General features: G+C 37.3%; 1 long non-coding RNA gene across 1 annotated transcript; it reads right to left on the bottom strand.

The window, feature by feature from the left end:
• Positions 1 to 11,041: 11,041 nt before the first annotated feature.
• LOC123586496 lies at positions 11,042 to 16,575 on the bottom strand. The gene is made up of 3 exons (XR_006706830.1): positions 15,763 to 16,575; positions 13,381 to 13,524; positions 11,042 to 11,118 (listed from the first exon to the last, which is right to left on the bottom strand). It is a non-coding gene; the product is annotated as an uncharacterized LOC123586496 (long non-coding RNA).
• Positions 16,576 to 17,032: the final 457 nt, after the last annotated feature.

Genomic DNA, 17,032 nt, shown 5'->3' with positions numbered 1-17,032 from the left:
AATCCCAGCAAGATAATCACCAGTCAACCTACACCAATAGCCAACTTGATAACTTACCTTTATTTTAGCTTTCCTTTCTTATTTCACATCTCTCTGGCTCCTGCAATTAAATAAACTACTTACAGGCAAGACTTGTCTTAGCCTCTGCTTTCAAGGGAAACCAGGCTAAGACATTCTTTTTCTTTCAAAGAATTTTTATGTTGAAGGAAAAAGTTAACTTTATTCAACTTATAAGTAATTTTTAACATTATTTTTATAATTAATTCTAAATATATTATGAAACAAAATGCACATTTTACATTTACTTGTATTTTAAAACACAAACCTTTAAGTTTCATACTTTGAATGGGTAACATAGGAATGCCATCTCAGAAACCAGTTAGTATAGTAAATGCAGAGTAAGTCCCACAGGGGTAACTTACGCTGGCACTTTCAGTGTCTGTGGGCCAACTTTCACCTACCTGTCTGAGTCTCATTGTCTAACGGCTTTTCTCTGAAGCTAATGAGAGCCCATTCTGCCTGAGCAAAGAGTGAGACAGGAGTTTCTGGAATTAACCTCTGGAGCAGCCTTCCTCCACTGACTGGTGGGAGTGGAGAATTAATACACAGCTCCCTCGAGAAAGAGGGAGAGGTAAATAGGGAGAAAGATAGAGACAATGTAGGTAGGTAGATGTGATAGAGATAAAGATAGAGATGTATAGAGATAGAAAGAGAGAGTTAGGTATATTATTATGCCTGAATTGTGTCCCCCCACCCCCACCAACCCAATGCAAAATTATATGTTAAATCCTTAAACACCAATGTGATAATATTTGGAAATGGGGCCTTTGGAAGGTAATTAGGTTTAGATAATGTCATGAGGATGGGGCCCTTATGATGGAATTAGTGACCCTATGTGAGACACCAGAGAGCTTGCTTACTATCTCTCTCTCTCTCTCTCTCTCTCTCTGTCAGCACACTCTGTCCTCACACAGTGAGAAGGTGGCTACCTGCAAGGCAGGAAGCAGGTCCTTACTGGGGAACTGAATCATCCTGCACCTTCATCTTGGACTTCTCAGCCTTCGGAACTGTGAGAAACAAATTCCCCTTGCTTAAGCCACCCCGTCTATGATATTTTGTTACGAGAGCCCAAGCTGACCAATACAGATAGAGATATTCCACATCCCTGGGGTCAGAGATCTCTGGGATGTATATTCTACACCATTTCCCAGATTTTCCTCTGGGATTAAGTGCCAGCAGACATTAGTAGTAAATGACTTGATAATACCTAATACTGGCTGCCTTCTCTTCCCTGTCTCACTTCCACATTTCCAAAATGGTGTTTCATACATTTCTCAAATAAATTACTTTGCATTAGGAAACGGTCTCAGAATCTGTTTCTGTGGGCACCCAAATGGAAACCGTTTTGTTGTAAAAATCTCATATAAAGCACTGCCCTAGGAAATACACAATGAGAATACTCATACGAAGCTAGTTCAGCACTTTTACTCATTAGTGTTAAGCCAGCTTAAACAAGATCTAAAAATGAGATATCAGAGCTTAATTCACAAAAGGATCTGTGAGAAGAAATTCAGTATGCATATCTATTCTTAAAATAGTTGCACCTCAGTGCTTACATGACTTATGGCTAAATTGGGGTGACTTTTCTTGGGTTGGGTTTTTTTTAGATTTTTTTTATGACTTAGTGCTAAGTGTCATTCACACTCTTAACAAACTGCTTATTTCAAAATATTTTTACCAGAGTACTGTGAACTGTATATTCTACACTGCAGAACAAACAAAAAATAACTAAATTGATTTCAACCACTTTTCCAATCTTTTCATGATAGTCTCTTCAAAGTCAAACCACTGGTTGAGGTATATAGTTTTAACATCCCAACACCCTAGTGTGTTGCTTAAGACCTCAACCCTCACCTTTCTCCACAGACATATCATATTTATGAAAGATCAAATCAAATCAAGGAATTTGCCTGAGGCAATGAGATGAAGATGGAAATACCTGGACTAGGTTTATGCCTACCCAAAGTGAAAAGAACTATCAAGTGACCTCTTTGGAATTGGTCACATTAAATTTGGTTTTGATGAGCTCCTCCTCATTGCCAATATGTAGACAAGATTATTCTTTGAAAGTCTTTCAGCCTTAGCTATATCCACAGATTTCCTGAGATTCTACTCTAAGAATAAAGAACCCATATGAGGCAGCCAGAACAAAAGAAAGCTGTTAAAAGTGTAGATCTTCCAAATGATCTTATCCAAATGCAGTGTTTTAAGATAGTGTTGGATGACGAGATGGGGATATAAGAAGAAAAAGTTACCATTAATCATTGGAGAAAAAGAACTACCATATGGCTGCTCTGGGTAAATCTCTAAAAAAAATATTTATAAGTATTTATGGGACACTTTCTATGTGCTTCTTATTGTACTCATTACCAAGAAGTCAATATTTAAAATTTATATTTATTTAATAATTCTTAAAAGACAACAGTGTATTATAAAAGCAGAAAATGTAAATCCCAGATTTCACTATAGTATTATAAATGTGGCAAACAAGCTCTTTACTTGGGTGTGAAAGAATCCCAGGAAGCAGCCTCTCAATGAGCCTGAAGATTCAAGTATATGTCATATACTTCTTCCCTACCATGACATAATGGAAAAATCCACTCCCCCATCCCTAGTCCTTCCAAAACTGATAGCAATCTAAAGGAGATTTTTTATTCTTTATTACCATAATAAATAAGCTGTATATAATGGAGCTGAAATAGAACATTTGATGTAAGAAAATAGTATCAGATAATATATAACCCCATTGCCCCATCAAGATATTCTTACCTTGAAGTATGAAATTGAATTCGTCTATCCTAGCAACTAACATTTTTCCCCCACAGACTTTGCTACACAAGTATTTAGGCAGTATTAGGTTCACTAAAAAACTGTTTAGCTTCCTTCTTTCCTTCAGCCCAGCTCCAGCATTACCTCACTGAACTTTCTGAAAACACAAAGTCTAAGCCATGACTTTTAACAGACTACTCAACTGGTACTATGAGATCACCTTAGCACCACTGAATCATATCACTGACTACCAGACATGTGACCAGGCACCAGAGATAAACAAATGAACGAAAATTCTCTGTCAAGATCCAGAAAGACAGACAATTATGATGTATTTTCCCACAGTGTAAGGGTTTTGCTATCATGGAGACAGGTGAAAGATGCTACAGGAGGGACACAGCTCAGCAGAAGAGGGGAGAGATGACAGTAGATTTCCTGGAGGAGGTGAGATATGAGCAGTCTTTAAAAAGGATCTGAAGTTAGCTATCTATAGAAGGGTGAAGGAGTTACCCCTTCAATGGGCTGCATTCCATCTCACCTTTAAAGGCTCCTCAAGAACCTTAGAAAAAAGATGACAGTAGAAAGCATCCAAAGTCATGAAAGCAAGGACTCCTATGCAATCCCATTCGCCAAAGAGCTCATGGAAACATCATAAAGGGCAGAGGTGTAAGAAAAGTCTTGGACAAGCTGAGATCAATATTCTCTGTTCAAATAAATCTCCCTATTTGGTTCCATCTGGGTTTACCACCTAAAGAAAAAACAAGGGTACTGAGAGGTTTATGAAGTATCTTGAAAATGTAAAGTTTCTGCTATCAACATGATTTACTAATTCCACAGAGGCCTGCAAGAGAGGCTTTTATAAACATATTCAGGGGCGCCTGGGTGGCTCAGTCGGTTAAGCTTCCGACTTCAGCTCAGGTCATGATCTCGCGAGTTCGAGCCCCGCGTCGGGCTCTGGGCTGATGGCTCAGAGCCTGGAGCCTGTTTCCGATTCTGTGTCTCCCTCTCTCTCTGCCCCTACCCCGTTCATGCTCTGTCTCTCTCTGTCTCAAAAATAAATAAATGTTAAAAAATAAATAAATTCGTTATAAACATATTCAGAGTTGTGCCTTGCTAAAGAACAAAGCAGTAGAGAGTTTTGCATACACAGTAGTCCCCTTTATTGGTGGGAGATACTTCCTGAGACTCCCATCAGTGGATGCCTGAAACCACAGGTAATCCTGAACCCTATACATCCTATGTTTCTTCCTATGCCTACATACCTACAATAAAGTTTAATTATAAATTAGGCACAGTAAGAGATAAAAACACAATAAATAATAATAAAATAGAACAATTAAAACAACGTACTGTACTAGAAGTTATGTGAACGTGGTCTCTCTCAAAGTATCTTACTATATGGTACTTCTTGTGATGATGTGAGATGATAAAATATCTAAACATGATGAGATGAAGTGAGGAAATGATGTAGGCATTGTGATGCAGCATTAGGCTACTATTGCCCTTCTGAAGCTCCATCAGAAAGAGGATGAACTGCTTCTGGACTGTGGCTGACCCTGATCACTGAAACTGCAGAAAGCAAAACTGTGGATGGGAGGGGATGTATTTGATCAACTCACAGTGAAAGGAGGGACTTGATTCACATATATACACATTTGAGAGAACATTGAACACATAATGTTTTCAAAGGTAAACAACACTCTATACATGTCTTGTGTTTTATGCACTTTTGCAAGTTAGGTATAAAACCAGTCTCCTTTTGTCATTGTCAAGCCCCAAGAATACGTAAAGATGACAGACATTTGTCTCTTGAGTCAAAATAAGGCATATAAGAACTAACCAAATCATAGAAATTATAGCATGCTTTTACCTCTTCATGAGCAATTATTATATTTTGGTCAACACATGTGATATCTTGCTGAAAACTATATCTTTAATTTCTTTACAATTACGGAGTGGAAAATATTCTGATATAAAAAATGGTCATAAATTTATCCCTACGGTAGGAATCCATTAATGTGCGGGCTTCAGCCCTTATCAAATTTACATTTACTCGTAACATATATATCATTTAAATTAAAAAAAAATCAGGTGGCTCAGTCGGCTGAGCATCCAACTCTTGATTTCAGCTCAGGTTGTAATCTGAAGGTGGTGGGATCGAGCCCCCTGTCAGGCTCACCCTGAGCATGGAGCCTATTTAAGATTCTCTCTCTCTCTCTCTCTCTCTCTCTCTCTCTCTCTCTCTTTCTCTCTCTCTCTCCATCTTCCCCTCTCCCCTACTCTCATGTTCTCTCCCTCTCTCAAATGAATTTTTTAAAAATTTTAATTAAAAAAATAAATAAAATAAAAATTATTTGCTCCATTGTAGGAAAACGTTTATCTTCAATAGCTTTAACAGTATTAATGAGGATGAAGAAGTCTCCATTCTCTGAAAGAGAGAGAAAGTATAGAAGAGAACTATCACCTAGGCTGAATGGCTTGGTGGAAAGCAGCCATAGATGGGCAAAGTTAGATTTTTAAGATGCTGCCAAAATAAAATTAGAACTCAATAGCCTTGACCTGAAGCATTTGTAAGCTATCAATGGCAATAAAGATTAGATGGTTAATGGCAAAAGATGAACAGCTACTTATATTTAACCCAAATATAGTGAATACATCAGCATCTAGGAAATAGTATGTTATCAGCCTCATAGAACCATCAAGATGGTTCCAAGTCCACGATCTGATTTAATAAGCATAAAAACCAGAAATTTCCCAAGATTCCTGGGTGGCTCACTTGGTTAAGCGTCTGACTTCAGGTCAGGTCATGATCTCATAGTCTGTGAGTTCAAGCCCCACAGTGGACTCTGTGCTGTCAGCACAGAAGCCACTTCAGATCCTCTGTCTCCCTCCCTCTCTGCCCTCCCCCACACTCGAGCTCTCTCTGTCTCTCTCAAAACTAAATAAATCATTTTAAAAAGTCAGAAATTTCCTTAAATTGTCTACAGTTTTATCATCAGCTCTCATTAATTTACTTTAGAAACTTGCTAGCTGTTTTCAAGCAAATTTGTGTTTAGTTTCATGCTTCATAATTTGTTTTGTTTTTTTGGAATGTTAGAAAGGGCAGTGGTGTAAGTGAAGCCTTGGACCAGCTTCACACACAGGTAAAAGATCCATTCAAAATGCAAAATAGGCCAATGCATTTTAATATAAAAGAGCACAAGAAGTTTCAGATGCCACATAGCAGCTAACCTTTAAGAAACCTCCATTTGTTGAATGTTTGTGTACTATTAAAGAAGGAAATCCACAATTATCTGAAAATGCTATTACATTACTCCTCACTTTTCCATCTACATAACTGTGTGAAGCTAGCCTATCTTCATATACTTCAACCAAAACATCATACAGAAACAGACTGAATGCAGAAACAGGAGAATCCAACTATCTTCAATTAAACCAGTCACTAAGAAGAGTTGTAAAAATGCGAAGCAATGCCACTTTTTTCACTACAGTGCTTGTTTAGGAAGAGTTATTTCCCATAACAATATGTCAATGCATAATGGGTTTATTATTTTTAAATGAATTAATGAATATTCTTAAATTTTCATTTTAAGTTTTATTATAAGTATCAAAGAGATATAACATAAACAAAACCCCTGAGATTGTTAATACTTTATTTTTAAGTTTATTTATTTATTTTGAGAGAGAGAATGTGCACGCATGCCAGTGAGGGCAGGGGAGAGAGCACGAGCCAGAGGGAGAGAGAGAGAATCCCAAGCAGGTTCTGTGTTGTCAGCACAAAGCCAAAGGTGGGGCTCAAATTCACAAACCGTGAGATCATGACTTGAGCAAAAGTCAAGAGTTGGACGCTTAACTGACTGAGCCACCCAGGCACCTCTTGTTAATATTTTGTAAGAGTAAGAGATCCTGAGACCCCAATGTGTTGTTGAAGAGCACAAGTTTAGAATGCAACACAGGTTTGAGTCTTACCCCTGATAATTATTTGTGTGACCATGCATAAGAACTGAACCTCTCTAAATACCAATTTCCTCACATGGAAAGCAGAGATAACAGCTGCTTCAATGGATCATTAAGTTTTGAATCAATAAATAAACAAATAAATAACATTTTATTTATATCTATATCTTGTATATCTAGGTAGATAAATGGAGAGATAGAAAGATAGATAGCCCCTGGAATGTAGCAAGTGCTCAGTAAATGAAAGTTCTTATTGTTATATCCCTAAAGCACAAGGCGAATATGTGATAGACATGTAATGAATACCACAGTACTGTAAAATCTAAAACAAACAAGTTTCAAGATGAGATTTGTCAATAGTGTCTAAAGCTGGAGGGGTTAAGAATTGTGTGATTCCTTGGTGAACTTTGAAGAGGTCAGTCTGAGAAATAAGGTAGTATGAAATGCTAGATTGCAAGGAGCTAATATGAGTGGTAGTGAGAAAGTAAGATGGGAATAGAACTCCCCTTCCAGAGCTGCCTGGGCAGCTGTGGGTCCTATGGCACACATTCAACAATATCCTTGACTATGAAATCTAAGTTGAACAATGATGTGAGAGTCCCTGAAGACTGAAGTTCCCTTGCAGCAGATTAGCGAGCAACCCACGTTGGTATATAGGGCGCTCCTTTCTTATTATAATTACTGTATTCTGCCTTATATTACCATCATATGTGGGCCAATATTTTACCTCCACCATCTCCCCCTTGGAATTTATGATACCAGCAGCGTCTATTAAAATGTCTTCCCCAGAATACATATGAGGTAAAAAGTAAAATTGAATTGGGGCGCCCAGGCAGCTCAGTTGGCTAAACGTCCAACTTGATTTCTGCTCAGGTCGTGATCTCACCATTCATGAGATTGGGCTCAGCACTGACAGAGCAGGACCTGCTTGGGATTCTCTCTTCCATTCTTTTAGCCCCTTCCTTGTTTGTGCACACACATGCTCTCTCTCAAAATAAATAAATAAATGTTTTTAAAAAGTAAAATTATATAAGTAATTTCTACAGCTTAAACATATACAGTGACCCAGACAAGTGAATGGTACATAGTTGCAAGGTATGATGCTAGAAAATTTCATCAGATGCTTTTGAACCACCTTTAACTTGATCTCTCAGTCTCCAAGGCAAATTCTCCTTGTGGACCCATAATCTGTTAATAGCAAGGACAAAGATTTTATTTTTATGTGCATATCTATGCAACAAATTTACTTTCCGTTATTAAAACCCTACTACTCTTAGCCTTTCTGGCCTACTAATGGCTTTAGTAACATGCTGCATTTATAATTTTTGATTAGGTTTGAACCCAGATGGCCTATATATGACACACAATTAAACTTTATTAATTTGGATAATACTAATTCAGATTTTGCCTTTATTCAGGTATACAATTAAGTTTGCTCTTTTGCTCTTTAGAAGAAAAGATTTTATAAATATCTCAAACTGCAACCTGTATCACATAGTATTTTTAATAAATTATTTAAAAGAATAGACAACTTTTCAAGCTGTCAGTCTCCTCCTTTAAAATAAGCAAAATGAAAAAATAAATAAACTAAGCAAAATGGTTGTGTTTCAAACAGTGAGATCATTAGAACCATCTGGAGAGATTTTAAAATACAAAGTACCCTTAACTTTCTGACCCAAGCCTACTGAATTATAATAAGTTTAAATCTATAAGTGAAAAGATGTACTAGTAAATCTTATGATTAACCAAGATTGAGAACCACTGGACTGCATTATTTTAAAAAAAAAATCTTTATTAGCCAATTTAACCTAAGCTATGCTAAGGCAATAAATTACTCCAAAATCTCTGTGATTTACAAGAACAAAGTCTATTTCTTATTGTATATGTTCATTATAGTTCAGTGGAAACTCTGCTCATATCTGTCATCTTCATACCTGGGCTCAGTGCTGATAGAGTAGCTTCATCTGGAACTTTGACTGCCTTATGGCAGAGGGAAAAGAGATATGGAAAACCATGAGCTAGCTCATAAACCTTTGTTAGGAAGTGGTGCCACTTCCACCCACAATTCATTAGCCAAAGCATGTCCTATGGCCACTCCTAAATTCAACAGAGTAGGGTTGTACAATCTTCCCACAAGGAGAGTAAGTGAATAATATCAATGACTCCCCTATATACATTAAAAACTGATACCGATTATAAAAATTATTCACTTATAAAATGGTTCCTATAATATTTAGCCTGGAATCCTAATTTTGGATCCTCTAAACGCAGACCCTAAAATAAAGACTTAGAGGTGGACAGATTGTTTGGAAGGGAAACCCAGGAAGACATGTTAGGAAGTTAGGAACATGAGACAGGGAAGAGAGAAGTGCCAATAAAAAGCAAGAGGGGCTTAGTCTTGCTGGAGACCTTCTGAGAAACCTTGTGAGACAAACATCAGGACCCTCCCACCAAAGAAAAGGGAGTCTGGGGCATTTGTCTACCACTCCCGTCACCATTGACTGAAGGTTGCCTCCCAGAAGGTTAGCTCCCTCAAGCTTTCTGGTTTAGCTTTCAAGTGAGTAAGCTCTAGCAACACTGGAAGAAACCCTCAGGCAGAGAAAGGGGAGAATGCAGGTGTACCTAAGGTGGGAAACTATCACCGGGTGGGAGTTTTCCACAACTGCAAGAAAACTCAGGTAGCCAAAGAGACATTGGCAGATTGTCAACAGCATCTGCTATACCTAGTTCAGAGTTGGCTTCCACTTGTAATTAGATATCTTATTACCATACATTTCATTTCTTTAAGTCAGTCTGATCTATCCCAAAGTTAGTCCAAATTGATAACTTTTTTTCTATCCACTATTAGCACTTAAAAGTACCTTAGTTTTCACCTCAAGTATTAACTCAGGTTAAATGTGAATAATCACCTGAAACACATGTTGAAAAAGATCCAAAATCAAGTTTTGTGTGTCTTGACCAATTAAGAATTTCTTCCATGGACAAAGAGAGGATATACATAGTCGTGCATCTGTTATCCTTTCATTTAGTGTGATACTGGGGGAGGAGGTAGTACTAAATAAATTACTGGTTGACTTGAAGCTTTGTAATATTTATTATTTACATTATTCAGAATGGCAAGGGATTTGGGTAATAATGATCTATGATTTGATTCTAAAAATTTAAGCAACATACAGAAAGTAGGAAGTAAGAAAACATATAGCTCCTGGATTTGGGAGTATCCTAATGTCAAGAAAAGCCATTCCCATATCCTTAAGGATGAAGTGACTACCACATTTTCTCTCCATAGAAATAAAAATCGATTTCCCAACAGGAATTTGAAAATTTAAATTTCCCAACAGGAACTTAAAATGATTGCGACTGTTTTCTTTCTTGCTTCCAGACGTCTTATTAGGACTTTACTGTTTTTCTTTCTATAAATTGTAAGCAAACCTTTAGCAGACTGAACACCCACCCCCTGTCTTACATCTTCTGCCATCAACTATTAAGCAGGCCTTGGTGAGGACAAGGTGCAAGCTGGCATATCCTCACTTTTTTAATTCACTAAATGTGACTTTTACAGCTTCCTCAGCTTAAATTTCTTTCTCTGATTTGAACTTCAGCTTCATTAACCAAATTTTGACCTGACCCGTTATGTAGATTCCGAGTCTAGCTTTAACTGATTTAAGATAGTTAACTCCATGTCTCCTGGGTCAGACCCTTCCCAGGCAGGCATTCTATTATTTATGGTCTCCACCTGATACCAGCCTTTTTCCTGTCCAAGGTTCTGCTGCCTTTTGCGCTCTTGACATTCCCTGACCCTTAGTCAGCTTATCACAAAAATTAGACCAAATAGCCAGTCCCTCAGGGAAAAACAAATGGAAGTGTCTTGCCCTTTTCCACAGAGAAAGGCGTCTTTTACTCCCTGGTCAAAATTCAGCAGCAGAGTGCAACGAAGAACATTTTCTTTTTTCCACAGGAAATGAAAACCTTAAAAATTTGTAGCCCCTGAGTGCTTTCATAAGATGATAAGGTTTATGATCCAGCCATCATTTAGCCAAAAGCAACTTTTCAAAAGGCTTAGGATATTTGATAGAGTGTGATTATAAATTTATTTCAGCTCTCGCCAATGACATTTAGATTATGTAAACTTCCCTGGATTTGCTCTGAGAAGATTTCACATGAATATGAAAATGCTACCCATTAGTTGTTGTCAAGGGCCTATGCTCTGGAGTCAGAACCTCCCCAGCTGTGTGACCCCGGCCACGCTACTCAACCTCTCAACATATCAGTGTCTTCACTTGTTAAATGGTGATGATAATACCAATGTTATAGAGTGGTTGTGAAAATTACCTATGTAAATAAGAATATATGGATTTTACATGTAAGACCTATAGATATATAGATTTTTGGCTATATTTGTCTTCACCAGAAAAGCAGAGAAATATTATCATTTATAAATTATAAATATCAAAGAGCTAAGAAAGAAGTTTAGAAATTAAATGATTAGAAGTGCTTCTTAATTTAGTAATTGTGATACTTTTATTATTTTAAGTTTATTTGTTTATTTTGAGAGAAAAAGAGAGTGAATGGGGGAGGAGCAGAGAGAGAGGGAGAGAGAGAGAGAATCCCAAGCAGGCTCTGCACTGTCAGCATAGAGTCTGATGCAGGGCTTGAACTCACCGACCCGGAGATCATGACCAGAGCTGAAGTTGGTCACTTAACCGACTGAGCCACCCAGGTACTCCAGTAATTGTGGTACTTTTAAATCATGGCCCCCAAATTATTTTATACTACTCCCATTAAGATATGGTGTCGATATCGCCCTCTGCCACCTTGATTGGGGTGGACTTGTAGCATTTTGAACTCTGCAGGAAGGCAGAAGTGGCAGTCAGGGTCATAAAGGCCATGCAGCTTCTGCCTGGTTCTCGTGAAGTACTTACCTCATACGCCTTTTGGAGATGCTGCCTCTCAGAACCCAGTTGCATGCCACAGAAGCCCAAACCACAATGAGAGGCCAGCGCTTTGGTCAATAGGCTCAGCTGAGCCCAGGCTCTGAAACTTGTCAGCTCACACATGTGCATAAAGGAGCACCCACATGATTTAACCCCAGCCATTTCTGAGTCTTTCCAGTTGAGGCCTCTGTCATGGATTTTCTTTAAATCCACCTCACTCTACCTTATCCAAAGTCCTGCTCTTAGAATCTATGAGCATAATAAAATGGTTGTTTTCTCTACAACTAAGTCTGGGTTGATTTATGACCCAGCAATATATAGCCAGAGCAGCAATATCAGCAAAATAATGGAAATAGTCCAAAAGGAAATAGAGGACTGGGATCGTTCATATTGAATACTTTGAATTTAAGAATGGACAACACTAAAGGCACCTGGGTGGCTCAGTCCATTAAGCGTATGACTCTTGATTTCGGATCAGGTCACGATCTCATGGTTTGTGATATTGAGCCCCACATTGGGCTCTATACTGATGGCCTAGAGGCTGCTTGGGATTCTCTCTCTCCCTTCCTCTGCTCACACTCACTTTTTCTCTCAAAATAAATAAATAAACAAAAAAAAATAATGGATAACACTAAAACATCAAGATTATTCACACCTTATAAAATGGTTCTGCCCCAATTTTGGAACAATTTTCTCTGCAGCTATATAAATCATTAAACAAACTTCATTGGAAATTCTGCTTATCAAGCCTAATCATTATTGTCATAATGTTCTTTTTAAGTAAATAAATTTCAATGATATATGTTATAGTATTAACTACTTAATTTAAAAAAGATGTATAAGAGTCTAAATTACTTAGCACACTGTGAGGCAGTAGATTTCAAATTTAAAAGTGTTAAGAATAACCTTTGGATGCTTGTTAAAAGTCTGATTCTAAGGCTCTCCCACAAAGACTCTGATTCAATAGATGTGCATTTTTGACGGAGATTCTGATACTGGTTAGTCAGAAAAAAACTTTAAAAACTATTCCTGAAGAGCCAATAGGGTACACAGAAGAAGTACGTAACATAGCCTCTGCCTCAATAATTTAATGTGAATTCATAGAAAAGACATAAAAAAATATAAAAATAGCATTTAGGCTTCCAGTTGTGTTTTGGGTTCTAATCCACCAGACCCAACATTTTTCTTCTTTAATTTGAATTGTCAGGTAGGAGAAAAACTAGGCCCAAGAGTGTGAAGTTTTTCCAACTGACAGAGAATTTAAGTGATTTACTTAGTGATGGATCTGATTAACACATTTTGTTTCCAACTCATGAGCTCTATAGTCCATAGATTAAGTGAAGAATTTAATGTCTTGAAGTTTAATGTTACTTCCCAAGGAGATTAAAGGAGAGCTCTGTGTTTCACATTGAGTGAGTATCCCAAGAAGCGATTTGAACTGAATATACATTTATGTTTCTGAGCCATATATGTAATGGCTCAAATACAATAGAAATTTATATCTCACTACATGGGAGCTCAAGGAGGGTAAGGAGATCTCTTCCATGCAATAATTCAGGTGTCCATGATCATTCCATATGGTGGCCCTACCATCCCCTAGTTCGTCACTGTCATCTGCATCCAGTCTGTGGAAGGGGAAAGAAATACAGAGGAAGCACACCTGTTTCACAAAAGCCTTGGTCCCAAAATAGTACACATCACTTCTGCTAATTACATTGGTGAGAATTAGTTAAATGGCCATATCCTGTTGCACAAAGACCTGGAAACTGTGGTTCCTCATCTATTATCCGCTTTCCAGCTTCCGCTGTATACCACAGAAAAGAAGAATGGATTTTGGTGGACAGTTAGCCACAACTGGCATACATGAAGGCATATCACTATATTTCAAACCACCTGAGATAAACAGCAGTTTCTAAAAGCTTCCAGAGAGAGAAAAACAAGGCACTTACAAGAAGAAGAAGAAGAAGAAGAAGAAGAAGAAGAAGAAGAAGAGAAAGAAAGAAAGAAAGAAAGAAAGAAAGAAAGAAAGAAAAAACAGGAATCAGAATGTCATCAAAATTTCTCAAAAAGAAGACAGAAAGACAATGGAAAAAAGTCTACATAATTCTAAGAGAAAATAAGGGTCACCCTAGGATCCTATACCTAGCAAACTATTGACATGTAAAAGGAGGCAGATTTTGCAGACTTGGGCAATCCCAGAAGATTTATCTCCCAAATACTTCCTCAGGAAGTTACCAGAAATGTGCTCTACAAAAGCAAGGGAAGAATCCAACAAAGAGGAAGACATAAAATGCAGAAAACAGAAGGTCTAAAAACTAAAAGTGAAATGAACTGAATTCCAATAATGGTGGTGAAAAGATACTCCAGTGTGACAGCTGGGCAGCAAACCTAGACAGCGAGTTTTGAATGGAGCAATAAGATGGATTCCAGAAAGGATAAGCTTTCCCACTCTGACCACTACACCCATCCCCCTCCCCCATCACCCACACACATTGAACTCATAGATTCCTTGTGTTTGACTCTATTGAAAGAAGTTTTAATGTTTGGTCAGAGGGTATGGGATTTAACTAGTGATAGGTACCTAAAAATTAAGTAACTGAAAAGAAAAAAAAACATATTACAGTATACTATGTGACTCATCTATAAATTATATTAAGGCAGTTATAATAACATAAACACTGAATGTTCATTTAATGAAAAATTGTGACAGAACACGTGGAGGGAAAGAGAGTGAAAAATGTATGGGGTTGGTAGGGAATGGAAATGTAAGAGTACAAAATCCTCATCTTTCACATACAAAAAAAGTCAACTGATAATGCCTTCAATTGAAAAATTGAGAGACAACAGTTTAAACACACTATTGGGAAATATGGAGAGCCTTAACCTGGGCTCCCCAGAAAGCAGAGCCTGAGGCAAAGGCTGATACACTACCTTTATTACAAACTTCAATGACAGAGAAGAAGAATGAGAGAGATATGAGGGGAGTGAAGTGAATAAAGGGGAAGCACTAATCAAAGGTGACTGTCAAGTTGTAAACCAAGCCTGCCACTCTTGATATCAAGCACCACTGATGGCTTCTTTTCACAAGACCATCCTGTGAGAGGCTATATAAATGACCGTGACTGACTTGAGACAGTCCATTATAGTGGGAGTAAAGAGAAGATTTAGCCACAAGCTTCCATATCTTATTGGTCAAAGTTTCACTTCATATTTTTGAGCTAAGCAAACATAGTCATCAAGTGCCAGGCAAAGCTCAGTGTCAATAGGGAAGCCCTGGATGTGAAAAGCAAGAGGCGCGGGAGGTGGGCTGGAAGTGAGAGCCTCTTTGGTCATGACTCTGGAGCCCACACAGAGCTGGTCACTGCACAGGTGACAAAACAAACTCTCTAGAGACAAGTGAGATTGTATGACTCTGAAGATACGCATAAGAGGTGTTTAATAAAGAAGGTGACCAAAAAAAAAAAAGAAAGAGAAAGAAAGAAAAAAAGAAAGAAAGAAAGAAAGAAAGAAAGAAAGAAAGAAAGAAACTATAAGAACTAAATGGAATCTCTCACAGAAAAGAGGGAAGTAGGGATTGTACAGATTGGGATAGGATGTTTAATATATAATTTTATTTTTTAACTAATGGCTATGTATTATTAGATTAAAAAGACAAATTTAAAAATAATTAAAAATACTTTACATAGAATAACTTATTCCAGACACTTATCATTGCAACTAGGAATTGCTTTTAATTTTCACAAAGGCTAAATCAAAGTAATTTCTTTAAGTTAAGACATTTCTATTTCCATGTTACTAATATACTGAATGTAATCAATTGCCAAAATTCATAGACTTGGCCAGCAATTTGAAAACTCTTTGGTCTAAGGACTTCTTTTCACTCTTAAAATTTCTGTAGGTTTTAGTTAATGATATTGACTACATTAGAAAATAAAGCAGATGTTAAGAAACATTTGTGTATCAACTCACTTATCAATAGTAAATGTTGTCATAAATAACATATTTTTATTTTTAAAAAGTCATATTTTCTAAACCAAAATACCTTCAGTGAGAGGAGCAGCATTATTGAACGTTTTCATTTCTCTCAAACTTCTAGCTTGTTAGAAGACCTTTCATTTCTTATATCTGCTTCTGTATTCAGTTTTTTGTGATATGCTGTTCGGTTAAAATACATGAAAAAAAAAGTAGCCTCACAGAGATAAGTTGTTAGAAAAGTAAGGAGTGCTTTAACAGTTTTTGCAGATAATTATAGTTATTCATTGATTCTACACCAAAATGTGAAATCAGAAACCATATCCATGAACTTTTTGTAGTCTGTTACATTAAAAGCCTTTGGTCTATCTTGCACTTTGAGTGGAACTTTTTGTTAACCACACATGATTAGTCACTTGAAAATCACTGATCAACTGAGGTATTCAGATCTTCCAAATGCTAACCCATTCATTATACAATGTCAAAAAATCACATTCATCAATATGATCATTATTCTCATTAGAAAAGTCTTTAGGTATTAGGAAACTCTCTAGTTCATGGTGGTGAATACAAGTTTTCCAAATTTTGAATTTTTGTGCGAAAGCTCAAATTTTTTCGCTGGCAACAAATAATGTCAGTTGCTTCTTTAAAATGATCGGCTCACTTCATTGAGTTTCAAGAAAATATCTGCCAAATAAATCAGAATAGCCCTAGTTTGCCTGACAGTTCCAACTAAATATGATGTTCCATGAAAAAAAGGGGCTGTTTCAGCATATAGGTCAAATATACACGTTTTTCTCCAAGACAGCCATCGTAGTTCAGTATGCAACTGAAGCACTTTATTTTTGCCCAGTTTTATTGAGATGTTAATATATTGTGTAAGTTTAAAATATACAGTGTAGGGGCGCCTGGGTGGCGCAGTCGGTTGGGCGTCCGACTTCAGCCAGGTCACGATCTCGCGGTCCGTGAGTTCGAGCCCTGCGTCAGGCTCTGGGCTGATGGCTCAGAGCCTGGAGCCTGTTTCGGATTCTGTGTCTCCCTCTCTCTCTGCCCCTCCCCCGTTCATGCTCTGTCTCTCTCTGTCCCCAAAATAAATAAACGTTGAAAAAAAAATTTTTTTTTAAATAAAATATACAGTGTAGTGAGTTGATATATGTATAAATTGCAAAATGATTACCACAATAAAGTTAGTTAACATATCCATCACCTCACATAGTTACAAATTGTGTGTGTGTGTGTGTGTGTGTGTGTGTGTGTTGAGAACTTTTAAGATCTACTCTTCTTAGCAACGTTCCAATAGACAATATGGTATTGTTAACTACAATCATCAGGCTGTACAT

This window comes from Leopardus geoffroyi, chromosome C3 (genome assembly GCF_018350155.1).
Source record: "Leopardus geoffroyi isolate Oge1 chromosome C3, O.geoffroyi_Oge1_pat1.0, whole genome shotgun sequence".
Lineage (NCBI taxonomy): Eukaryota > Metazoa > Chordata > Mammalia > Carnivora > Felidae > Leopardus > Leopardus geoffroyi.
The sequence above is the reverse complement of the archived record's forward strand: the minus strand, read 5'-3'. Positions and strand labels throughout refer to the sequence as shown.